Genomic DNA, 27,082 nt, shown 5'->3' on the forward strand with positions numbered 1-27,082 from the left:
CTGGGAGACATCCCGCCACCCCATTTGTGCTCTCCTCGCGCGGCTTTCCTCTTTGCCTTTTTTTTTTTTTTTTTTAATTTTTTTTTTTTTTTTCTCCTCCCCACCGTTTCGAAATCTCCCTGGGAATTTTGATTTGCAGGGTTTTTTTTTCCCCTCTTCTCTCTCTCTCTCTCTCCTTCCTGCTGAGGATACGTTTTGCTTGCCAAGTTTGTAGTGACACCTCTCAGATTCCCCCGCTCCCGGCTTTTTGGATCTGTTACAGTGCCCGGTTGTATATAGACGTACTGTATTTTTTTTGCCTTTTTTTTTTTTAATTTTTACAAGAAAACGGGAATTCTTTGGGAAGCTAATGGATGCTGAGGAGGACGATCCTAAAACAATCTCCTTTTACTCTGTAAATGAAGTGTACGAAGAAATTCTTAAATTCAGCCATCAATTTAGCTCCATGTTAAGCACCCCGAAGTATTTATGATTGCAGAGCAGGTGCAAACCTCTCTCTCTCTCTCTCCTTCCTGCTGAGGATACGTTTTGCTTGCCAAGTTTGTAGTGACACCTCTCAGATTCCCCCGCTCCCGGCTTTTTGGATCTGTTACAGTGCCCGGTTGTATATAGACGTACTGTATTTTTTTTTGCCTTTTTTTTTTTTTTAATTTTTACAAGAAAATGGGAATTCTTTGGGAAGCTAATGGATGCTGAGGAGGACGATCCTAAAACAATCTCCTTTTACTCTGTAAATGAAGTGTACGAAGAAATTCTTAAATTCAGCCATCAATTTAGCTCCATGTTAAGCACCCCGAAGTATTTATGATTGCAGAGCAGGTGCAAACAAGGATTAGGAACAAGGTAAGGGAGCTATTTCTGTCTTTGAGGCAGCAGCATTTGCTCAGGGTTATCAGCAGCTTTTCTTTTTGTAGAATCTGAGCTGATTTATTTGCATTTCGGTTCTGTTCTCCCGTCCTTCCGAGTCATTTCTAATACGTCTGCGTGATTTTCATCACTAAAACATACATTCCTTCTCCCTGGCTGCTCAGGATTTGGGAGTTTCTTGACTGTGCACATGTTTTGGCTGTTATTCGGTAACTGCTTTCAACCACCAATCCTCTGTTAAAAATTATTTCTTACCTTGCACTCTCTCTACCCAGCAGGATTCCTGAAAAAAAAAACCAACAAAATACCAAAGCCATAGAAAATTGGAATACAAAAGCTTTTTTTTTTTTTTTTTTTTTCTTTAAAAAGGAGAGAGAAGTAGTTAAAATTCCCGGAGGGAAAACCGGGGCGGGCAGGGGGTGGTATGTAATAATGAGGTTCTCCCTCTAAAGCAAATGAACTCTCCTCCCTTCTGCCTCCCCCTCACCAGCAGCTCCCCAGGGCTGAGCCTGATTTCTGGCCATATTGGGGCTCCCCGGGGTCCTGGGATGCACGGGGGGAGAAATTCCCGCTGGGAAGGAGGGACGGATCCCCTGCTTCCCTCCGGGATGCTGCAAGCTGCTCTCCGTCAGCACGCTTTACTAATTTTTGTTTTATCAGCTCCATTTAGGGATATAAATGGCACGAGCAAGGATATCAATTACCAGCTAACGGCGGCGATAGCCCGTGTTTTATGGGATTTAATGATTTCTCTTGTTTTGAAAAAGCTCTTGTGACGCTAACAATAAAGAACTCCATAAATCATCTAAATGAATTGTGTTCCAGCAAAGGCAATTTTTAGTCTTCTGCTGGGTATCTCCTGGTCCCGGTAATTAATATTGCATTAACAGTTGTGAGCGTGTTTGTGCTAATAAAGGTGCCATTGCTGAAAAGTGGCTCTCTTGCTGTGGGTCCCCATGTTTGCTGAGGTCCCACGGAGTGCCTGAGCTGTGTCTGGCTGCTGTCCTCTCCCCTGGAATCAGATCAGGTGATGGGAAGTGAGTGTAGTGTGCTACCTGTGTGGGGAAGGGACACCTTCCCTGGCACTGCCAAGAGTGAAACCCACGAACAGCCTGCTCCAGTCAGGCTGAAAGCAGGGGGCAATCATCACTTAGGCCTTCTGATTACGTGTTTTGATTAAAAGACAAGCACGTGAAGTTGCTGATTTTTTCTTTTTTTATTTCTTTTTTTTATTTTTTTAAAATTTTGATGATTTTATCATCGGCTTTTAAAATCCTCTTAAAAACAAGCAGGAGCTGTGGATTTCAGTCCTTCAGCAGAGTAGAGCAGTGTTCCTGCAGTGCTGTGAGGAAAGCTCCTCTTTCATGTTATCCTTTTCTGCTTTATTTCCACCTTTTTCTGCTTTCATGAACACGTATTTTTTCAGCTGTTATTTACAGCCAAGCTGTACTGAAAGCGCTGGAATAACATAAGGGTGATCTCCTCATGAAGCGAAATGTGCTATGAGGAAAGGACTCAAGTTTGGCTGTTTTTTAAGGGTTTGTATTTACCCGAGTTCTCTTTTCACTTTCTTTAGCATGGTCTGCAACTGGTGATGCAAAACCATCTGTAATTGCGTGTATCACCCACGTAGCTCACTGTGTGTTCAGTTAGGGACCCACTTAAAGCTGCCCATAAATCCTTCACTGTGCAAAAGCATTAATCAGAGGTTGAACAGGTGCTGGTTCAGTTCACCACATGTTTGTGTCAATAGTTTCTGGGTATAATACCAACATATAGATATGCTGAGTCTGCCAGAAATTGTTGCCATGGTTTTATTTTGTTCAGTCTGGTAAGATTGAACTTCTTGTGGCTGCTGAGTAGGCATTTGAGTGAAGTTAATGGAACCAAATCTGAGAAGTTATTTCATGAAATGTATGTAGATTTTAGTGCTTTCTCTGAGCTCCTCTGAATGGAGAGTTTTATTACCATGAAATAGTTCAGAGATGCTGAGTTCAATCCTACTCTCCTTATTCAAGCAAAAATTTTCATAGCCTTCATGAATCTATACATAAAGATGTTTTCAACAAGAATTTCTGACTGTGCAATCAGGCAATTTAGATGGTAACTTTGATGCCTGTGTTTCTTATTTAAAGTTAATTTGCCAGGGTTAGGAAGTTCGCTGTTTATCTCCATAAGCTGGAAAGGGTCAAGGAGTGTTTCCTGTGGTGTCATTGGTAGAGCTCCTGTCATTCCTTCTTTGCCAAGGAACAGCCACTCAATGAGAACAGACTTGCATTTGAGCTTTTAAAATGTCTTTCCTCTGAGCATCAGGAACATTTAGAGAACTGAATTGGTGACTCACTAGATGGGTTGTCTGCATCCCTTGTTACTGTTCATTATCGTTTGTATCGTGTGTGCATTTGAGCATAATCTAGTTCTTGAACTGACAGGTCATTGCTTTAATAAGTTCTTTGGTTGTTTTCCTGTTTGCTTTTCTATTTGAACGTGTTTGTCCCCATACACTGTAATAATGATAATTCCTTAAGCAACAGTGGGTTGCAAGCAAGTGCTTGGGTTCATGGGTCAGCAATGACTCGTGACTGTTGGATGCTAGTGCTGATCAAGGTGTATGGAAAATCAAACCTACAGCTATAGTATCTGGAAGAGATGCCATACACTTCCTATTTAGTTCTTGCTGTTAAATTAACCTTGGGATATCTTTTTTTTTCAGATGATAAACAGTGTTTACAGAACTCTTGTACTTTAATCCATAGGATGAAAGTCTGTAATTTTGCAATAGGAAACCAAAGAGTCTTTCAAAGAAATTAATTTATTGTACCCAAGTCCATGTAGTTACTGATGGAACAGTTTGATCCCACTTCAATTTTTACTTGAAATCTCCTGGTGCTTTTCAGCAGTGAGGAGCTATCCATATCCTAATTATTTCTGACGGAAAGCACCTGAAATGGGAGTAATCTGAGATTGTGCAGTGGTTCAGTGTAAGTAGTGGACCTGTGGCCTTTGTTGGTCTCTTCCAGGCTGTAGTATGAAACTTCTACAAAAATTGTAAATGTAAGTTGCAAATGTTTTTGAGGGAAAAGAATGAATGGGTAAAGGAATAAAAAGTTTGACCTGGCAGAAATAAGCTCCACTGAAAGAAACAGAAGTGTGCATGACAACATTTTCCTACTTTTGGTAGTGGTTTTATGCGTTCCATGAGTGGTATGGGATGTCAAATGCTCATTTAGTGGTTGTGGAGATGCTGGCCACAGACTGGCCCCATCCAAAGACCTCCAGGTGATGATCCCTGTACTCTCTGGAGCAGTGGAATGCTGCGGGGCACCTGCCCAGTCAGACCCCTTCAGTCTGGGTATCCTGCTGGCTGTGTGATCCACGCTGTGATGAGCATTCCACCTGCAAGGGCAGGAGGTGCAGGGCTGGTTCATGAGGCTGGATTCTGTTGCTTCTGCGATCCCATCAGAGTCAGCAGGGTGAGCTCAGTAAAGCACACTGAAGTTGTGACCATTCCATGTCACGTTTGTCTTGTAGGAAATCCAAAACTGATGAAAGCTGATTTCCCAGAGATTTGTGTCTAGTAGAGTCAAACCCTTCCCCAGTTAAAACACTGATGAGTGCTTTCTCTCTTTCTTGTGCCCAATAATGTGCTGCAGTTGCTCTTTTATTTGTTTTTCTTTTAAGAGAAGTTGACTGAAGCATTCAGAGTCTTGCAGAGCTCCTCGTACCTGTTCTGTCACTAAACTGTCAGCAAATTTGCATGCTTCTCTGAGAGTTTGGAATGCATCAACAACTGATTAAAAAATGTGTAGAAGTGCACACAAAGCCTGGTAGTGTACATCTTGCTGAGTTAGAAAACCAGATTAAAACTTCAGGCTTGCATAGGGCATTCATTTTCTCATGTAAAAAACTGGAAAACTCTGTTTCACTCATATCGAAACTTCTCAGTGCACAGCATAAGAGTTTGCTGCTGCTGACAGCTGGAGAGATTTCTCCTGGGCTCCATGTATTGGTGGACCAAGCTTTTAAGTTCAACATCTGTCTGGAGAGGTCCATGTGGGGAAGAGGAGTAATTGCCAGAAATCTGTTGTATATCCAGTTAAAGCTATAGCTTTGCATAAATAGGAATAAAGCTTCACAAGAGACCAATTTTAGTTGTGGAAAAGACCAGGTTGTTTTGATATTAATGTGAGGTTGATTTCTGCAACTTTCTAGGAAATAGTAATACCTGTGCATGAGTCCTGTGGGCTGCAGAACCTTTTACAAAGTTAGGAAGAAGAATGAAATTATTTGAAGACTTTCTAGATTTTTAAGCATGTGTCTACAACAAGGTATATTTCCAAAATGAAATTTTGTGGTTTTATCCAGATGAACTGTAGTTTTATCAACATGAACCTTGGCTGTGGTTTATGGGAAGTTTTCAGATGTGTTTTATCTGTGGAGGAAGGGGCTGGTCAAGTCACCTGCACAGTAGGAAGAGGAGGATGAGAAAAATGAGGGGACTGAAAATAGTGAGAATGAAGCTAGAAAGAAGATGTGCCAGAAAAGATGATATATTGAATTTTTGTAATGATAAGTTGCTACTAATTGAGCATAATAGTAGGAACTGGTTAGTTATATTGATAATCAGCTTACTAAATTCATATATTATACAGAGGGAAGAAACACTGGGAGAGAAAGCATTTCTATCTGTGGATTCCAGTAAAATAATATAAACCCAACTCTATTTTCCAGAGCCTTAGTAACAGAACTGCAATTAGCATAACATTTCCAAGGACTGGGATAAATAAATACCAGATGTGCTTATTTATTTATTTAGGATTTGATCCATTTCCTATCCAGAGGAACTTTATTATTCACAGGAAGGAAAAGAGGGAGAGTGAATTGTTCCTCTGAAGTGGTTGGGAGACTTTCCATCCCAATTGCCATAAAACAGCACTGGGGTTTTCTGAATTTTGAAATGCAAATTTGGTGTAGAAATTTTGTTAGTGTTCTGTGGAGTTATTTTCCAGCACTCAGTATGGTGGAAGTTTATCTTAAGGAAATAGGAATATAGTTAAAGGTATTTATTTTTGACCCTTGCCTTTTATTTTAGTCAACAACTATTCAGAACTGGCTGATCTGTTATTTTTGGTAAAATATCACCTCTAGCTGAGACATATTTGAATTTATTAAAAAAAACCCAAACTACTGAACTCAGAAAGATTTGGCCTGGTGCCAATTGAACATATTTATTAGAAAATTAAAAACAGATGAAGTTTTACTGAAAGACATAGCTAGGTAGCCATTTATATTGCAGTAAAATGGAAATTAGATGTTACTAAGTTATAGATGAGTTGTAGAGTTCTGAGGTTTTATTAATTACTGTTTGCATTCCTTGCACAACCAGGAAGTTCTGCCAAAATCATCACCTTCTTGTGCAATACAATGAAAATAGATGAAACAGATGAAAATAGAAATACTTCTTGTGTTCCAAGGAATTTAGGCTTCTCTCTGAGTTCTTATCACATGATTTACCACAGTTTCCCTGAGTCTGGGTGTTCACAACATGGGAAAGCACCATAAATTGTGGGAGAACTGGAATATTGTGTGAAAGTACAGTGGTCAGAAAGAAAAATACAGTGTGCTCAGGGAAATAAACATCTGGTGACACTTCTGAAAAGAAAATCCTCAAACATTTGAGAACTTTTCTCATCTTTGGTAGGCTCAGTTAAAGCAGAAGTAATTATATATAGATATATACATGCACAATGCTTTATGGTAATGCAGAAATACAACAAAAATTATGTGTGGTCTGATTCAAATTTCAGTGTGAATACGTAGAGATTGCAGCACTGTTATTGGAGTTAATAGGTACAACAAAAGAAGCAGCAAGAGTGTGTGAAGAAATAGTATTTAATTTAATCACACAATGGCTTTGTCAATTTTTGTGTCTTTAATGAATTAATGGGAAATGCATGGTTAACACTACTTTTCTCTGCTATTTAATTTGCTTGCTCTGAAAAAAATCCAAATATAAAAATGGAGATTGACTTTTTGCCTATGTTTGGCACATTTTAGCCTATGCAGAGACAAATAACACTTGGCAAGTGAAAGCCTTAGCACTGATTGACCAGTACTGAACTACAAACATTACTTTAAAGACACTATTAAAGAAAAAGAGGTTTTCCATTGTTTTGGAACATATGCTGCAACTAAGATTTAAGAGCAGAGCAATTTTTAGAGTATGAAAACTCTGCTGACTTCATTGCTCTTTGTTTGCATCCATCATTTTGCACTCTTGCAACTCTTGAAGCTTGTTGCTGAGGCTGAATTTGACACATAACTTTCTGTATTTTAGTAAGCTCACTAGAATAATGAGGAGCAAGATCACTACCCAAACATAAATTGTCTAGCGTTTGGAACCTTAATGAAGACCTTGAAGTGTGCCACAGCTTTTCTTTTTGACTGTTTAGGGACATTTTACATCACCATCATTCTTGTTTCCATTTTTTTTAACATAAATTTTCTAGCATTTGGAACTTTAATGAAGACCTTGAAGTGTGCCATTTTTTCTTTTTGACTGTTTAGGGATATTTTACATCACCATCATTCTTGTTTCCATTTTTTTGGTCATTATTTTCCTATTTTTCCTTTTTTCACACCTTTACCATACCCATTTCGCCAAAGGATGCAGAGGCTTTGCTTTCCATCTTCCACTCAGTTGTTGGGTCTGAGATGCAGCAATGATGCTGTGCCAGGTTTCTGCAGCAGCCCCATGCTCAAGGCTTCATCTGCTGCATGTCCACAAGGAAGAACCACTGGGAGCACTTTGACTCTCATTCCGTTGCTTGGCACTTACATTAAAATGAATTCCAGCACTCAATCTATTTTGTTTTCCCATCCATAAATTGAACTGCTACCCTGAGATGCTGTGAGGATTAATGAATGCTTGGAAAGCTCACTGCAGATGGAAAAAATACAGTGCTGCTTCTTCAAATCATTATGTATAACACTGCATAGTTCAAAAGTTGGGAGAATTTGTATAAAGGCCCTGGCAGATGAAGAAAAAAATAGTTTAAACCTCCTATTAATGGGAGAGCCACAAGTCTGTCTTCATTTGGCATCTCTTCATGGTTCAGACACCTGCAGTGCAAAGAATGATCCCCTCTTGAGAGCCTGCCCTTTGAAATGATCTTTGAAAATGAGGAGAGTTTGACGTGAGGAAATTGTGTTGGACCCTGATGGATGCTTTTCAGCTCTTGTGAAGCAGCACTATTTAATTCTTTTCAACCATGTTTTTTCCAAAATAACAAAGCACCCCTATGTATATGGGTCTGGCCATTCATAAAATGACTGTTTCTTAATCAAAATAATTTTGTTCTAAACCTAGATTATGTTTGTGAAAACAATCAGCATTTGCGATGAGTTAGAATCCAGTTAGGTTTTTAAAATATTTTGTTAAAAAGTACTTAAAATTGCACTTTCTCCTTGGATATAAACATATTTTCCTGAGAATTATAACTTCCTAGGCAGAAATTTATATGTGTATTTTTTTCACACTTTAAAAATAGCTCTGAATAATAAGAAAAATGTAATGAAAATTGTGACACAGCTTTAACTACCATAAAGCAATGATAACATTTGTGATGCCAACTATTGCAGCTCTTTTTCGTATTTTATGTAGGGTCAGAAATTCAGAGGAATAGTAACTGCAGTACTACAGTAGCTTAGTTTCACTGACTAAAAATTCTAGTAGAACTAAAAAATACATAAACACCCAGATGTGTAATTCCAGGCACAAAAAGTTGTGCTTGGTGTTAGTGCAGCAAGCTACTTGACATTTGGGTGATGATATACTTGAGCTGCTGTCTCACTTTAATTCAGAAAATATTTGATATTTCAAATATTCAGGCTGGTTCTTAATCAAAGCAGTGGGCTGCGTTGGGTTTAGGTGTGTCTCATGATGAAACCATAGTGGTGCTTTCAGAGCTGTCCCTCTGAAGACAATTTCACTGCTTACCTAAAGTTAGGTATGAAAAGAAATAATTTTGCAGACTATCAAAGCCAGTCTTTCTTAATTCTGAGTCTGAAGAATCAGATTCCATCCTGGAATGCAGACAGCAAGGTCTGTAAAACCTGGAGAGCCTCGTTGGTTCAGCACCAGAGGGAGCCGCTTGCCCAGCTCTTGGCCATGCCAAGCTCAAAGGAAAGAATCGATAAAATAGACAAAAAAAAAAAGAAAAAAAGGTAACTTGTTAAACACTGCCCACACATGAAAAATAACATTTGAAAGTTGAAGCTATGTTTGGTGTGCTCATCTTTCTCCTAAATGTTTTTTTTTAAATTGAGTACTCCTAATGTATTATATTCAAATTCTAATCTAGCCATCTTTTTCCTAGATTGTTGTCAGAAAAATATTCTGTGGCTCATGGATAGGATATTATAAAAAAAAAAAAATTATGATTGTCAATGACAACTGTAACTTTGGATCTCTCTTTGCTATAATAATGTAAATACAATGTTTGCACATGTGACCCTTCCATTTGTATTCTTAGCTGTTGTAGTGTAATACCTGGTAGGCATACAGATCCTGCTAATTATCCTTTGCTCAACTAACCATCCCCCCTTTCTTTCCCTCTTAGTAATCCCCTACTTTATATAGCATGAATGTGTATTCTCTTAGAATACTGAGAGCTGAAATGTGATGACTATGGTCCTCATTTGTAAAGTGTAATTATTTAAGTATTTGTGTGCCACTGAAATTCATAGGTGCAGGGCTGAGCTGTGTAAGGTGTATTCACCCAGAGTAAAAACCCTCAGAGTACCCTTCCCCACAAACCACCTCCCACGAGCTGGTGCAACGTGTGTGTAATCTATGTGCAAGTACAAAGGAGGAGGGAAAGGCAAAGCTGCCCTTCAGACAAAAGATGCCTTGAACATTTGCTAAACTCTGAGTAGTCCATGGAAGCAGCCTCTTCCTGAGCCTCTGAAGTCCTAGCCCAGCACCTTTGTCCATAAGATGCTCCTTCTCTTATCCTTACCACCATAAAATGTGACCTCTGTGCGCTGAAGATGATACTCTTAAAGACAGATTTGTAGATTCTACTACCCCTGTAGTAAAATTCCCTTATTTACAGGCGTGCACACACAGGCAGAAGCACACACACACAAATCCTTTCCTTTGACAGGGGATTTGCAGATAAGGCAGTATAATAGCACTAAAATCAATTCATGTGGAGCTTCAAAGTTATTAAGCTGTGGCAATTTAAGTGTATTCAATCTGTCTGCTTAAGAGATTGCCAAGGCAGGTGCCTACTCACAAAGTATGCATGTAGGGAGTAGGTGTATGTATACACATACATACATGAATTTGTAGGATGTATATATAAACATATATATACAAATAGCTATTTCAAATTCCAAATTAGGAGTTGAGTTTAGCTGAGATGTTGCTGGGATTGGAGCAGCTAAGAAATTTCAGTACTCATAGAATGGTTTGGCTTTCTTTTACTTGAAAAGAGAAATAAGAAAAGACCGATTTATGAGCTGCTAGGGCCTGAGTGAATGGACATGCTTCCCAATTTCATATTTGGATTTAATTAATAAAATTCTTTTGCAGTTCAATATTTTAGAAATTATGCTACCACATACAAATGACAAATTAAATTATTTTTGAGTTCCTTCTTTGAGAAGATGCAGAACAAAAGTTTGTTTCGACAACGCATTTCCCCTTTTATACATCCTGAGATTTCTCCCTTATTGTACCATTGGAAAATAAGTGTAACTGATAATTCAATTAGTTTGACTTGCAAATTGAGAAGAGGGCAGCATTATGGTCTTGTAATAATGCTCAGTGTGAGATCCCTTCCTGGCTGAAACAGGGTCAGGGAATGCAGGTGACAAGAGGTATTTGAGTCTCATTATTTGGACATTGGCACCTTGAACTCAGGGAATGAAGTCCTCAAATGAACTCGCATAGAAAAACTTGGCCAGAGCAACAAACTGACCTTAGGCACCAGTTAATTCACCCAACTGGTTCCTTTTCTTTCCAAGGTCTCCTGGAAAGTTGTTTGTGTGTCAATATAACTTGAGCCATGCTCCTGCATAGGGTAGCAGCCTTAGGATCAGTAATGGAGGAGCTGCAAATTTCATTACCTTGTAAATCTTAATAAATTTCAAGAGCTAAAGTTTTCCTACTTTGAAACAAAAAAGATGTACTCTTTGACAGTCTTTAAAAAAAGAAAAATGAAAAAGAATCATAACGCTAAAGTCACAAGTTTTGCTGATGGTCTTTCAATTGTACTCGTTCCCTCTGTTTGCAAGTTCTGATCCTAAATGCTTGTTGGAAGTGAACTAAGCAACCCAAAACAGCTGAGAGACAGTTTAGTGTGTTCTTAATGTGATTGATTTCATGTTTTTGGTCATTGATTCAGTCTTTGCTTTCCTTTTGTTTCAAAACCCAAACACAAATAAGCAATTCATTATGATTTATCTGGTTTCCCGAAGGACATTTGGATTGCAAGTTTCAATAAAAAGTCTTCAGTTTTATGTCAGGTCAAGTACAGTGTTCTTAAAGCACCATTTGAAACTGTCATACACGTGGCACTTTCTCAAAGCCTTTTGCAAATATGTTTTCTAAGTGAGGCTATTTATCCAAGAACCCTCTCCCAGCCAACTTTCAAAAAGCAGAAGTTGCTGTTTGTGTCTCAGAGGAAATTATTTATTACTAAGACAAAATGACTCTGCACTAACGTGCCTCCCAGTGCAGGGTGATGTATTAAAATCTGGAGGATTTTGAAAAAATCATGGTGGAATAACAGGACAGCAGAATGGTACTTGAAATCCAATCAGTGTAATTGTAAATTGACACGCCTTGGTGGAAGTGCTCCATACTGAGACAGAGCCTGGTTTGTGGGTTGTCTGGGGAAAGATCTTTACAGGGGTTATGACTCGTTCCTTGGTGCTTCAACCTAATTTAAACAGGACTGGGAATCATCTCTTTTAGCTACAGCCCAAATAAACACTGTGATTTAGCTCATCTGAGGCTTAGCCCAAAGTCCATTGAAATCCATGGAAAAGTTCCCATTGGTGTCAGTGGTCTTTGGATCACTTTTCAGTAGTTCTGGCAGTGTTACTTTCCCATTAAAAAATGACCTAATAATGAAAAACCCTGCATCCCTATCTGTAGTGTTTCTGTGAAGGAACTTTTTCATTGCTTCCCTTTAAAAAGATCTCAAGGACAATGACATGCTCTGTTATTCATCTAGGTCTGTATGGAGCCTCTTACCCAGGGCATGGTTGTGGAGCTCACACCTCCTGCTCTCCAAGGGCAAAGTGCACACAAAGTGGTCAGGTTTTATACTCATGTCCTGTGAGATCCATGAATACAGGTGACCACATGACAACTAAGGCACTCAGTGAGACAAAAGGAACATTTGGAATTTGCCACACAAAGAAGACACCAGATCAAAATTTCAGACTAGATTTTTAAAATGGTTTTTTTTTAAGGCTAGATGATTTTATGACCGTTAATATTTGTAGCTTCAGTATGCAAACCAAGATAAGAATAATCAAATCTCATGCTTCAGGGCATAAGCTAATCACCTGCTGGGTTTGGCATAATTGGTTTAGTGCATTATACTTGGAAGGGAGGTTCACTTTCTCTGAAACTTAGCCACCCTCAGTGAAAGCATTTAAAAGGCCAGAGTTTCCTGATCCCCTTTGACAGCTCCTTTGTCTGTACAATCATGTGTAACCAGCGCCAGTGACCATTAATATTACAACCTTATTTTTTACTTCATGATTTGAAGCTGTTAGTAAGAGTTATTGCACTTTGTGACAGTCTACATATGTATTTAAGGGTTCCTTGACATTTTTTGCTGATGGAAAAGACACCAAACGATGAAAAAAACAGACTCGCTGATAAATTTCTGAACAGTGTGTGCAGACACAGACACACATGCATTAATTCATGTGTTAAATTGCAAAATAATCTATTTATCTATCTGCCCTGGTATCTGGACATAGAAAATTGGTGTGCTACTTATGAATAACTCGGAAATGTTTACAATGCTTTGCAGGCCTCAAATTAAACCAGTAATAGGTTATAATAACTATTTGATTACCTTCTTGGCAGTAGAAGTTGGATTTACCTGACATGGAGCCTGTTTCTGGCACTGGATTCACCAGAAACCACCTGCTTGAAAGGATTAATTCTGTAATTGAATCTCTGCTGATGGTAGTGAATGTGTTTTGTTTGCTGGCATGCTGGTGTGGAGCAGGGAAGCGTAAACATTTTCCCCTTCCAATCCCCTCAATGGAAGCAGACCATGTCTCCAGCCTCTGCACTCTAGTGAACAAAGACCAAGACTGGTGTCTTGTTAAAGAATAAAATACAGTCTCATGCCCTTTAGCAAAATCAAATATAAAACAACAGGCAACACGATACCCTAACCAGAGTTCTCTAATGTGCTCAAAACCCCCCTAACTGATGAGATTCAATTCCATTGATTTTTGAGTAACTTCCGTTGAACTCTATTTGTTTTTTATTGTTAAATTAGATTTGGGGTTTCCCAGGCAGTGCAATATGTTCTTTGAAGGCTGTTTGCCCTGCAGCTCCACCAGTACGTTGGATGACAAAGTTTTACTGGGTTGCTTTATGCTCTAACACTTTGATAGGCAGCAGCCTTGGCTGCTGATAGCACTTCACTTTAGCTGGGCTTTCTCTTCTAGGAATTTATGAGCACCACCCAAGTTTTTACCACTACAAATAAGTATCAACTAAAAATAGGGCGCTGTTTTTCTCCCAGGTTCCAGGATTAAGTGTAAGTGACTAAAATTTAATGTAGCTCTATAGTTTATCCTAGTGATCAGGAGAGAGGCAACAAAGGATACAGGAGTTCTGAGCCTTCTGAAAGCATGACGCAGAGCATCTTCCTTGAAAGCCTCAGGCAGCCCTATATATATGTACAGGGGAGGATTTTTTTAAGCTAGGGAAGAGAAAGACACAATATTGTGTTGGGATTTTCCACTGTCCTTGCAGGGCAGGAGGGTCAGGGCTAATGGTAGATCTGGAGCTCCTTTAGTACCTCAGCTGGACCTGCAGTAAATGAATACCTGTCACTGGAGGGAGGCTCGAGCTCAAGAAAGCACAGAAGTAAAGTTAAAACTTGTGTTGCAGTTTTTATTTCTTTTGCATACAAGTCAAGATGTTGGCTGATACAGGAATAGGAAAGGAAATATTATTCTCTTAAAGCAACAACAAAAGCACAAGCAAGTTCACGATCTGTGTGAAGTCCTCATATGCAGGCTTGCAGGATAACCTATAGCACTGCTGAAATGTATGCAGCAGGGTTTTTTTTCCAGATGAGCACTTTTAATATAACATTTTCATAATTTCCACACAGTGGTAATAATTTTATTGCTTTTCTTTATCTGTACCTATTACTGTTCATAGAGTAGCTGCTCAGTTCTGATAACCCAGTGGAAATGCATTCCAAATGCAACTCAAGATTTGCAGAATTTCATAAAATTCACTGAATTTCCACTTCAAAGTACACTGAAACAGTTTACTATGGCTCCTAATAGACAATTTTAGGTTTAGTATTTTTGATCTGAAAGCAGTTATTTCATTTCTTGGTGATTTATGTTTCTTTTCTAAAAGAAATTAGAGTTTTCAAAGTTATCAGTCCATAATTAAGATTTCACCATTAGCTAGGCCATCACTGTAGTAGCAAAATATTGGCCTATGGAAATACACTGAACAGCACTGGATGAAATAATCAGCCTTGCAGAGCCAGACCCAACTGCACAGGCAAGATTTTGCTCAGAATTTCAGTAGTTGCTACCAGATCACACATAAATAACTCTTGAAAAGGAAACCTACCCAACCAGAAATGCGTTTATCTGTAGGCGTGCTTGCACTGGTTCTTATCCAAATTTTGTTTTTATTAAGTCAGTCAATCCTTTAAACAGGACCTTTAGTTTCAAGACTGAGGCTTGGTTTTTACCCTCTCAAGGTGCAGCAGTCACAAAAAATGGTATCTGAAATGTGTGGAAGTGATAAGCACAATTCCCACTGGTCATCATTGATATATTCAGGGCCTGTCTTGTGTTGAAATGAATTTATTGTGTACATCTTCAGAAGTCAAATACTTTAAAAGTAAAGGCTAAATTATAAAAATAAGCCTCTACTTGAATCTACAGCAGGCTGTTAATGACTGTGATGGTAGAGGTTCTTTCCAATAAACCTCACAATAAAGTGTTTTCTTGAGCTGGCTTTTTATAAAGGCTTTTGGTCTCTGCTCAGGAGCTCTCTGTTGCCTTAGAGATACTCTTGTATATTGTGTGCATGAAATAAACCCAACAGAACTGCCCAGGGATTCTGCCACAGTCAGTAAAATAAAAGCCAGGTCCCACCACCAATGGCTCCAGCTCCTGATGGTTTGCCAGGCTGGTTTGGACAGGGTACATTGTAGATAAATGGAGGCATTTATTGTATACTTTGAAGAAATTAAGGAATTAAGTATTTATTGTGATCCAAAGGTGAAATGATAGAGATTTCTGGTCTACAGATTTTTCGTATTTTTCCCCTCCAGCTTACATTTGCTTTGATTGAGTGGTAGAAGTTATTTTGTATTTTTCTGTATTTTGTTACCTTGGATATAGTTTTCATAGTTTCATGCAGTCATAGAAATCCCTAAAGAATAAAGACATAACTCTCTATTTGATACTGCCATGATGAGGGAAATAATTTGTCATTTTCCTTAATTTTGTTTGTTTCCACTAGAACTGCTTTTAAGGAAAAAAACCCAGCCATGCAATTTGTGTATAAAACCCTTCCACATTATCTGTGCAGCTTCAATGATTCTAATGGCACTGCACGAATACACACAAAAGCCAAAAGCTGTCGTGCTTATTTTAGCAGTACTTTGGTAATTTTTCAGGCTATCAGACGTGATTTTGTTTTTTTATTGTCATGGTTTGAGGAGTGAAGCTCCCATTAATTTCCACCTTTCACCTTTAAAATCTGAACGCGCTCTGCAGCAGAGCACAGATATTCTCACATTCACATTTTTTAGGTGTAAGAACTAAGATAGAGGGAGACATAGAACTGCTGAGAGTCCCAGAGAGGATATTACCTAGTGTCCCAAAGAATATATCTACCTACAGGGATGCATTAAATATGGCATTAACTCCTCAACCCACACCGACTTCACTGCAAGTCAGCTTCAGTCCAAACTTTGCCTTTTCAATAAATTAAAAGTGAAGCTGGGAAAAATACATGCTGAAGGTTTTGACTTTGGCAGGAAAGGCTTTCATTTACACAGAGTTCCTCCATAAAGTATGAGAGGCTGAAATTTGCTAGAAAGAGAAATATAAATATTCTTTACTCCTTGAAGATTTTTCTTTAGGGTTCTCCCAAGAGATAATGATTTGTGTAAGATTTCTATGACCATATCACTAATAATTTAAGTATTTCAAACTTTAATAAAAAATTCCATTGATCAAATATGAAAGAAAGCTTTTTTTTTTTTTTTTTACCAGCTATGGAAAATGTGTCAAACCTTCCAGTAAAATTGCAATAGGGTATTATTCTGCAAGATGTCAAGTATCCTCAATCCTTGTATTTTCAGGAAGTATAAAGATTTTTACTATTTTATGGAAGGTTCTGTTTTGTTTTTAAGGAACTATTACTGGTGTCTATAAGATTCTTTACTTATAAATATTTAAGGACTGTTTCAACTTAGGCATGTGATTCAATGGGAGTCTTTCACACATAATTAGTCAAGTTGTAGTCCAGGTTGGATAAGTGCTACAGAAGAGTCTAAATATTGAACAGCCAAAGCCAATCTGATTCTAATGTAAGCAGCTGCTGTATTCTTCCAGGAGGAATCTGCTCTTTGTTTCTCTTCGGTCTAGCATGTTTTTCTGGCTCTTTTATCCTTTTGAGTAAACAGAGTGTACGAGAATCTGAGTCTCCAAGTGCACATGTATAATTTAATTTTTACAAGAAATTTCACTCCTCCTAGCTCAAAGTTAAATCCATGCATGTATGCAGAATCAAAGCTTTGGATTATACTCAGAAAGTGTTAGTAGGAGTTTGGCTCTGGAATGAGTTTTAATCTACCCCTTTTATTTGACCTCACATTTATTTTGATGCACAGAGATTTTTCCACTTAAAACAGATTTGTACTGCAAGTATCCAGCTCCTCCATTATTTGACTGCTTTATTACTGCAGAAAAGGAACTGCAGAAAATCTCTTGTTGTGTGTGCACCTATGTGCTACGGTTTAAATAAATAATTAGAAGTTGGAATAAAAATGGAGACAAATATGCAAGCTTCTATCCCCCATACACACACAACATACATTCTTTGTTGATTTCTGAGGAGAATTAGGTCTCTAACTCCATGCTCCAATATGACTAACGTGTCAGAGTTTTATTCATGTACCACGCTTCCCAAAGCAGCCCATTAACTTGAATGCAGGTTGCATTGGGGTTTCTTATCCTAGATAAGTGGTAATAGCTATTAAAAATGTGGTCGGGCCTAGGAAATACTCTTGCAAAGATAAACCCAGAAAAATCTGTCCATATCATCATGTGGAGCTGACCCTCTTGGTGTGATCCTCCAAGCCAACTGAGCTGACCCAACAATTATTCCTCTGCTCAAAGTGAATTTCTAGGCTGATAAATCTGTGCTAGTAACCTGTACAGAGATGAACTTTGTCCCTACTGAGATGTGATTTTAATCTATCATTTAGAAGGTATTTGTAAGCCAGCTTTTTGTGCAGTAGATTATTGATGGTGCCTCTTCCTTTATGCTTGGGATGTCAAGTAAGTCAGGCAAACTCTACAGAATTTCAATGGACTGGCTCAGACCTCTCTGAGGCAGCAAATAAACTGCACTGTGGATTGTGTTTTCATACATTTTGCAAATGCTTCAGAGAAAAATAGATCACCACAGATACCGAGACATGTATATGATTCAGTCTGAAACATGGACACGCTTCCAAAAAATGCAATAAAGAGCTGTCCTTTTTATTTGGAGATGTCAGGCTGCTGGAAACATGTGAGCTGTGGTGATCTGACACCAGTTACATTATGGCTGCTTCCAGACTTCTCATATTTGGGTAGTATGATTGAAGGTTTAACACAGCGTGCTCTGTACAAATGACAGTACTTTGGGCAGAACATGACAGATTTTAGCAAACAGATTAAAGGAAAGTTGAAGTGACTTTCTGCTCCTCTTGATTATCTTTGTGTGTGTGGTCTCATCCTGTCGCAACACGTATGGGAATATGTTGCATATCATAATCTCTGGTGCAAAACTGAAAAGCATGAAAATGAGTGGAGAGGTTCTTTTCATCACATGGAAATTGCTGAAAGATACTCTGTTGGGGATGGTTTAATCACTTTGTACTCCTCCTTATCAGTCGTGTTGAGCAGGGATGCAAGTTGTGGTTCGGTTTAAACAGCACCATTTTGCAGGCTGACTGAGAAAAGCCATCCTGTGTGCCTGGTTTGGAAAATCAAACTTCCTAAACAGTGTCTTGGTTTGCCTGTGGGATCAGAAATTTATCTAAACATAAGAAACTCAGAATTTATTCCTCTGAATCTGGGTGGTTAAAGTGTTTAATATTTCTGGTGGGATTGGTAGGAAACTTGCACTCAGTTGTAACTGGCTGTAGAGGTACCATGTGTATCTTCTGGTACTGCAGTTTTTATTTTTCTTATCCATACAATAAAAAGAGCTTTTTTTGATGCATTTATTAAAAATACCTTTTATTGGACACCTACTGCAGGGGTCCATCATAGGAAGCTTAATCAAGGGTGGTGTATCTAGGGTATTCTTCACTGGAAGGTGTTGTTCTGCAGGAGCAATCTTGATTATCATATTTTTGTCACCTAGGAATTGAAAACCCCAAGAAACCTTGTGCTCTTGGCCATTGAGTCACCAGGGATTTGCACATGATCCCGTTGCTCTCACAGTGATGTCCAAACCATCCTCACCACGCTGGTTGGTGTGATACAGAGCCCATGAGGCACTGTGAAGATTGTGTCTCGTGTGCAGATTTAAAATGTCATCCCATTTCTGTACAGAATCAAGAGTGGGACGGTGGGATTTAATATCAGTTTAAAAGCCCATAATCTCTCTGCAATGTCCAGACTGCAAACAGGGAAACCATCCACTTACCAGTTGTGGCTGGAACACAGATATCGCTGGAGTGGAAAATAGTCAGGCACAAACCAGATTATTTCCTCATAACCCCAACTGCTTATTAATGTTACCACCATATCATTCATTATTTATCTTTTCTGTATTTAATCTCTAAAGTGCTTTATAATCAGGAAGCAGTTTTTACCCATCTAATCCCAGCTGGCATTTCAGAATCTACTTATACTCAATTTATAATATTTAGGTAATAATTTTTACTCATTACCAGCGTAATTCTACAACTGTATAATATTGTTAATGGCCAATTAAAGCAGATTAGGATTTTTCAACCTGAAAGATATTAAAATAATTCCTTGGTATGGAGATTAGAAACATTTTATTATTTCAGTCAACACTTAATTTGCCTCTCTACCTGATCATATTAATTTTGAGAAATTTCATTGCTCAAAAAAAAAAAAAAAAACCAAAAAAAACACCTAAAAAAAAGTGAGCACATTTGATACCCAAAAAAATTAGTAAAGGATTCCAGGTTGTGCATACTTTTGATAGCTCTGTTTCTCTGTTTTAGGTTTTGTTCCTTAACTGGAACAAATATTTTTTGCAAGTCCTGTGAAAAGGTTTGTGGTATGATGGATAATGCATTGTGAATAATTAGACAATGTGAGGTTGTAAATCCCAACCAGAACAATGCATCTCTCCCATTAGCTGTTTCTCCTGTAAAGGGCAGTGTACAATGATGGAGCAGAGCCATTCATTTTAGATACATTCCACTTGCAAGTAATCTTTCATGTGAAAGGAAAACCAGATGTATGATGGTTTACATGTCAATTAAACCATGCTAGGAATGAAAGAGCAGTTTCAGAAGCCGGAAAACAAAGTTTCTCAGATGGAGAATTAGCTCTTGGCTAGAGACTAATACCTGAGCAGTGGCCTCATTATGGGCCTACCTTCCTTGGCTTCTGGCATTTAACAATGAAAATGAACGGGAAGGACTTGTCTGGTAATTAGTGTGGGTTGGGACATCTGAACTGTCCCAGCAAGAGCATCTGAACTTTCCCAGTGTAATGAAAGAAAACTTCAAAGAAGTCATTATTCTTTCAGTTCAGTTGGTGGATTGGCTGATTGGGTTGGAGTTCTTTAAAGGATTAGCTCCCTGCTGTGGCAAATAAGTATTGAAATGCTGGAAATGCTGATTTTCAGAAAGACTCTTCAGAATGAAAGCTGCTTTTCCTTTCTATTAATCTTATTCCCATGTGTCACTAGAACGTAGAAGGTGGGGAAAATGGGAAGGAATCTGCATTATGATAGGAGTGCACTTTGACCTGCTTGTGATATCATCTCCTTTGTTGGATTGTGGAGTTTTTCATGCTGGAATGTCAATCAGCTGTCTCAAATTCATGGGTCTTTAAAATAATTGAAGTGGATGAAAATGCGCCGATTAGGATGATACTCTGGAATGGAAGGATGTATTCACAAGTAGAAAGTTCTTTACTTTTAGCTGCTGTGTCAAGTCTCTTTAAAGCCACTATTTTTCTGCTTCTTGTCCAAAGAAATAATTTTCTATAAGCTTCTCCAGGATTTTGCTTTTAGCCACAAGGGCAGGCATGCTGCATTTTCCAGTGCTGGTAGGATGCCAATAAACTAATAACACAGTGTTCTTCTTAATGAGGTGGCAGTTTTCCTACCTCTGAAAATTAAGAATGCCAGTCTGCAGCAATTTGGCATGAGGTAGTTCTGCTCATATCACTCTCTTCCAGTAGCAGCAAGAACAAAGTGTGGTTATTATCCATAAGCCCAGATCGAACTCAAAGTTCTATATATCATATATCTCTAGCTCATCCCCTAATCAGCAGTTAACTATAGAGGTGAGAGAGGCCTTCCCATAAGTATTTCTGCCCAAAATCACACAACTGGCAGACAGGAATGGGAAGGACTACACAAGAAATAAAACATTAATCACCTCCTCACCACAGCCTGTAGATATTTGAATATGTATATTAAATTATGTAAGCAAAACAAAAGAGATTGGTTTATGAATGTTGAAAAATTAAATCAACCTTTACTTAGAAGAGTTATTTGTACTTCTAAACTAACAAGACTCAGAAAAAGCAGGATGCTGTATGATGCAGTGTAAAAGTGCCAATAATTTTACATGGATCTGGTGTGCTCTTTCTGACAAAACACCCTTGAGTAATGACAGCAAATGCTGTGGCAAGTGAAAAGAAAATACTTGTTATTTTAAAAAATGCATGAGGTCAGAGAAGCGACTACAAGAAATGACAGTAGATCTATGTCCTGTATATTTTCAGTCTTTCTGCTGACTCTTGTGGAAAAATAAGTATGTGCTATTCTTTACACCAGTTAGCATTGCAGAGCCATCACATCCCTGGGAAGGGATGAGCTGATTTCTGACCTGGCTGTATTAATTAAGTCCCAAATGTAGACTCTTTATTGTAGAGGATGACACTTGGACCATAAACATCTCAACTTGATGTTCAGATCTCAGGCAGATTTTTAGTGGTAAAAACAAGAAAACTTAGTAAGTCAACAAAATCTCATCAGGAGTCACAGCGATGAACATTGAACTCACTGACACCACTTAGAGACTCATTTTTTCTTCGTATAATTACATTTTAACAGAAATTTCTTTTGGTCCTTGTCCTTGAAGTCTTATTTGTTCATCCACAAAACAGATGCTTTTCAGAGCATGGGTTGACCAGCTCAGCAGAATGAAGACATGAAGACTTCTTCAACTTCTGTAAAAAAGATGGAACTTTTTAGGTCCTTCCTAATCTTTCCCAACCTACAAATGTTACTTAGGTATTAAAAGAAAGGCAGAGAAACTTCCCATTCAATAACTATCTGTCTTTTTCCTTGTGCATTTGCCTTAACTTTCTTCTTTCCATGCTTACACCTCTTTCTTCTTTTCCTTGCTGTTTAAAGATCTCTAAGTGGAGAACAAGTTTTAAGGACGTGGGGCTATTTCTGAGGACACTAGGAAATTACTTTGTGATTAAAATGTGAATTTACAGTTTCGTCCACTGATAATATTTAACTGTCCTGTCCTGCTAAGGGTTTCTTTAATTTTAACAGCTGGCACTCTTTTTCATCAGTGAAATCATAAACCCTTATGTAATTTACTTACATATAATTTGTATTTATTTCCTCACACATTCTTAATTTTTGGAACGTATTAGTTCTCAGTGGATTCTGCCATGTAGCTCTGTACTGTGCCAAATATTCAGCATTGATTTTCATATTGACTTATATCAATTGTGCCATTAGTGTGAAATGGATGGGAAAACACATTGAATGTATCATTCTGAATGTTTTCATTCTTCAATCTGATATTAATAATTCAGAATGTATTTAAGAGACAATATGCATTTAAATCTATGCCAGGAATTGAAAATATATTTACCACAGGCCTTTTTGACTATGTTGGTTATGTGTTGGCTTATTCACTGTAATTTTTCCTTTCCCTCTCACTGCCATGTGCATTCCCTCCTTCTATCCCATCCAAAGCACTGCTACAAAAGTCTGTCCTACTCAACCCCATGACTCATCAAACAAAACCACTCAAAGCCCCAGCTGATGTACTTGTATAATCTCAAATGATTCCTACTCTCTTTTCCACCAAATACTTTCTGCTCTAGAAAAAAAAAAAGCCATGCTCTTTGCAGCAAACTTTTTCTACATTGATGCAGCAAGTCTCCAAGAGTTTTCAGCCTTCCTGTGAGGCAGATGGGAAATTTTTTGACAATTTCAGTTACATTTAAAATGGCAGATTTGGATGAATTCAATATGAAAATGAAATTCTGACAAAAATAGTAATTCTCTGTTTTTATTTTCAGCTTATCTTGGATTGTGTTTTCACTAGCTTTGTGTTTACAGTTCAGCTGTGTCAACTGTACTCTGTGTTTGCCTGCTTGCCTAACCTACTCCTTGCTGATAAACATTTTTCAAATGTGTATTTTATTACTTAAATGCAAGCTGAACCTTACCCTAAATTCCACCCCTATGGAGCAAACCTTTCCAAATTATCTTCCCTCACTGTTATTTTTCTGTGGTTCAGATGTGTGTGGCTTTTGTCATTCCTGTGCTCTGTTTGTTGTACATCGTTCTGTGCTCATCCCTCTCCTGCCATTTCCATGTTTTTTTTCTCAAAATGTAGTCATGCCAGAAATCTTTCCTTCTCAGCTGAGTGTGCCAGTAATCACTCCTCATTCAACATGTTCTGACTGTCATTCTGTGTTTTCTCTCATGTTGGTTCTTCTTGTCTCCTTCTGCATTCAGGCATTTTGGGACAGCAGGTTATATTATTCCATATTGGTAAAACACCATGTGAATATGTAAACTTATATACATGATTTTCAAGAATCGTGCAGAGATGAAGAAATGATATTTTCAAATTCTTTGGGATTGATTTCAGTTTGGCATGTGTTGACTTGTGCTGAAATTGCAAATGCTTTTTTTTTAAAGTTGTTTGATACTTGAGTTGTTCAGATGGTGAATATGTGACAAGGAGCAGTACAAGGCAAAGTGAGGCTGAGGAGTATTTGGGACAGAGAGGTGTGAAAATAATCAGTTGTGTAGATGATACAAGCAAATGATATGATGTCAGTTGATTTTTATTTCTATGTGAGGTTACAGCTCTACATGAACAAGCTACTTCGTCTGCTTTTGCTGTAAAGCATATCTTTGATATTGATTTCAGAGGTGCTTTGTCCGCATCTTTTTTACCTCAATATATCTGGTATTACAATATTCTAATTTTCATGGTAGATAGCTTTTAAGCTAGCAAGTCTGTTGGAGTTAAGTAGACTTTGTCATATTTCTGTACATTTTCTTTGTACTTTTTTCCTCATAGAAGATCTCAAGGAAAGCTTTCAAGCCTTTTTAATGACTAATCCTTTGTCGATTTATCGTGATTTTCCCACCTCCTTTTCTGGTGGGTCTTAGTGTTAATGGCTTTTTGTTACCTTCCATGCTTGTGCCCCAATGTCAGAGATAATAAGGGTTCTGTATTGGGAGCTGGGCACGACACTTTGGTGCAAACACAGGAAAACATGTGCTGGCAAATCTCTTCTATGAAGGATATCCACAACCACTGCCAGCACAGATGGGAGTTTTTACCCCAGCAATGTCTTTCAAGATCAACATGCCCCTGCATGGTCAGAGATAATAATGGTTCTGTTTTGGGAGCTGGGCATGACACTTAGGTGCAAACACTATTGCTACAGGAAAACATGTGCTGGCTAATCTCTTCTATGAAGGACATCCACAACCACTGCCAGCACTGATGTGAGTTTTTACCCCAGCAATGTCTTTCAAGATCAACATGCCCCTGCATGGTTAAATTCATGTATTACCCAGTCTGATAATCACTCAGTAGTACCATTTCCTTCTTTTTGAATGTAGCTACAAGAGCAGAACCAGGCAAACTCTGCCAGGCTGAACCTTCACAAAAATTAGTGCATGGTGTTAAGGTCTGAGAAGTGCAGGCCTATAGAAAGCTTGATCTACAGAATTCTTATAGTCTTGAATTCTACAGAAGTGGCAATATCAGCTGTTTCTGACATCCTTTATCAAGATCATACCTTTGAAATCACTTTGACCAGAAAAATTCAGCCATTGCTTTTAGCCTCAAATTTTCATCATTTTACCTCGAATTAGTTGAAACACAGATCCGGTTGCTTCTGAATGTAGTCTTCTGAGAATAAAAAAACCATAGAAATCTGCTTATTAGTCACATAAAAATCCCTTAAGTCTGAACTGAATTTCTCCAATTTTACTCCAATTTTTTCTTGATAGTAAATTATTGAAGTTCTAATTTTAAGTTAACCTTCATAAATAAGGGGGTTGATAATCAAGTTATATTTTCTGTGTGTAAATTGTAGTGTGTTGTGTTTGTAGTGTAAATTTAGTGTAAATTTATGTGTTTTGTCATTGTCTGATTTATGATTAAAACAGCTTTCCATTTTTCATGCATTTCCTGACTGGTTTTGCTTCCTGATGTGCAGTCACATAGCACAGTGTACAGCCAGAATATTTACTTTTTTTTTTTGACAGGGTAATACAGAACATTTTCTAACTTATCTCCAGAAAATCTCAGCGATCTGACAAGATAATAGCATTTGCCTGTTTCCTGTGCCTTTTCCTCTTTAGTTATTTAGTCTCCTATCTGGTGCTGTGAGCTCCTTAGCTAAGTGCTACTTGATTGTTTAATAACTAAGGTGCTTTTCATAATGCCTATCATGCTGCCAGCAACCATGCTGTTTATTTCATTCATGTTCTGATCAATTGAGTACTAACTAATTACTATTTTGGGTTATCTCCAAAGGCTCTTTGCCTCTGCAGTGCCCTCCATTAGAAAGATGCTGTATCCTGGCACTCAGTAGTGTTGAGGTGTGTTGTAACTAATTAATGGAGAGCAGTAACAAATAAATTCCTTGGTCCACAGGACCCAAGTTGTGCAGATTGCCAGCAATGCTGAACCATGCACATGAATGTGCTCTGTAGATCTTGAAAATTATTTTGCTTTTTCTTATGCTGAATATGGTATAATCCTGTTTAAAATATTGAGTGTGGTGCCCTAGGCCAAACATCTCCTCCAGGCCTGTGGTTACAGGCTGTGGAAATGGCCAAGCACCCATCAGGGGTGGAGAGCACTTACTCTGCACCTGCACAAGAGCAACTGGTTTCCTTTCCTCTGCATGGAGCCCAATTCACTCTCCCCAAATCAAGCTCTCACACCAGCCTGCATTAAGTGGGGAAGAGCAGGGGATTTTCTTGAAAATTGCTCTGCTGCTCTGGGCCCAAATGTGAATGAAAAACAGGCTTTGTATTGATATCTCTGCTGTCTTTTCTTCCCTTTCTCTTTGTGCTGCTTGAGGAAAGACAGATCTGACAGAGGTGGCTTTGTGATCGCAAGCTTGTTAACTGTGGCTTGCTTGTTGGTGGGTTACGAGGATCTCCCACGAAAGAAATGACTCTGAGGGAGTTTTAGATCTTGTCCTCCAAAGTACTTACTGGTTTTCTGCTTGCTGTTAAAAAGCTGGAAGAAAAAGACCATTAAATTACACCCAGTCCTCAGTCATTGCAGGAGGCACCTGTAACCACTAACCTTAGTGGAAATATTTGTCCTGCAAAGACGAAGCAGTAATAAAAGCAAGTTGCTGATGGAGACAACCTGAAAGGTGACCAGGGCATGCTTTTAGTGACAGCAAATGTGCCTGCAGCTTCCATGGAGACAGATTGAGCATCCAGAGAAGAGCAACAGAGGTGGTGAAGAGTCCAGAGCACATGACTGATGAGAAGTAGCTGAGGGAACTGGGGGTGTTTAATCTGAAGAAGATGAGGCTCAGGGGAGAACTTATCCCTCTACAGCTCCCTGAAACGAGGTTGTGGTGAGGTGGGGGTTGGTCTTTCCTCCCAGAAAACAGAAAAAGGACAAGAGGAAATGGCCTCCAGCTGTGCTAGGGGAGGTTTAGAATCGATATTAGGGAAAACATCTTCACTGAAAGGGATGTTGAGGACTGGAACAGGCTGCCCAGGGAAATGGTGGAATCACCATCCCTGGGGGACTTAAAAGATGTGTGAATGTGGCACTTGGGGTCATGGCTTAATGGTGAGTTGGCAGTACTGTGTTAACAGGCAGACTTGATGATCATAGAAGTCTTTTCCAATCTAAATGATTCTATGAGTCTATGATTTATATTAGCAACTGAGATTGTAAAAGGGATGTCAAAAAAACAAGCTCCAAACTCTACATCTCCTTAAATGAGAAACATCAGAAATTGTAATGGAATTGGGAAATGCTTTGAATTTAGTTCTTTAGAGAGAAATCTAGTGATATTCCTTCAGGCAGTTCATAAGAGAGGCTGCTAAGAAAAGAATAACAGGGAGTGATTTACATTATCACCAAATTCAGTCTTGAAGCCAGTAATTTTGGTGTCAGCCTACAATTACAGGCAATCACTTCCACTTGGCTGCTTGTTCCAGTCTGTTACTGTTTACAGTGTGTACTTACCTAATGCTCAGCATTGTGCTGAGTTG

At 38.5% G+C, this 27,082-nt stretch overlaps 1 protein-coding gene across 3 annotated transcripts in view; it reads left to right on the plus strand.

Moving 5' to 3' along the window:
* NLGN1 (neuroligin 1) overlaps window positions 1-27,082 on the plus strand; it is a 429,421-nt gene that overhangs the window by 48,655 nt on the left and 353,684 nt on the right. The window contains exon 1 of one of the 3 annotated variants that reach the window (XM_039713804.1): window positions 617-843. The exons of the other annotated variants lie outside the window; for them this stretch is intronic. The gene's annotated coding sequence lies outside the window, so the exon portion shown is untranslated. Of the gene's footprint in view, window positions 1-616; window positions 844-27,082 lie in introns of those variants that run through there. 3 annotated transcript variants of the gene reach the window in all.

This window comes from Passer montanus, unplaced genomic scaffold (assembly GCF_014805655.1).
Source record: "Passer montanus isolate IOZ18808 unplaced genomic scaffold, ASM1480565v1 scaffold29, whole genome shotgun sequence".
In the NCBI taxonomy this organism is placed as follows: domain Eukaryota; kingdom Metazoa; phylum Chordata; class Aves; order Passeriformes; family Passeridae; genus Passer; species Passer montanus.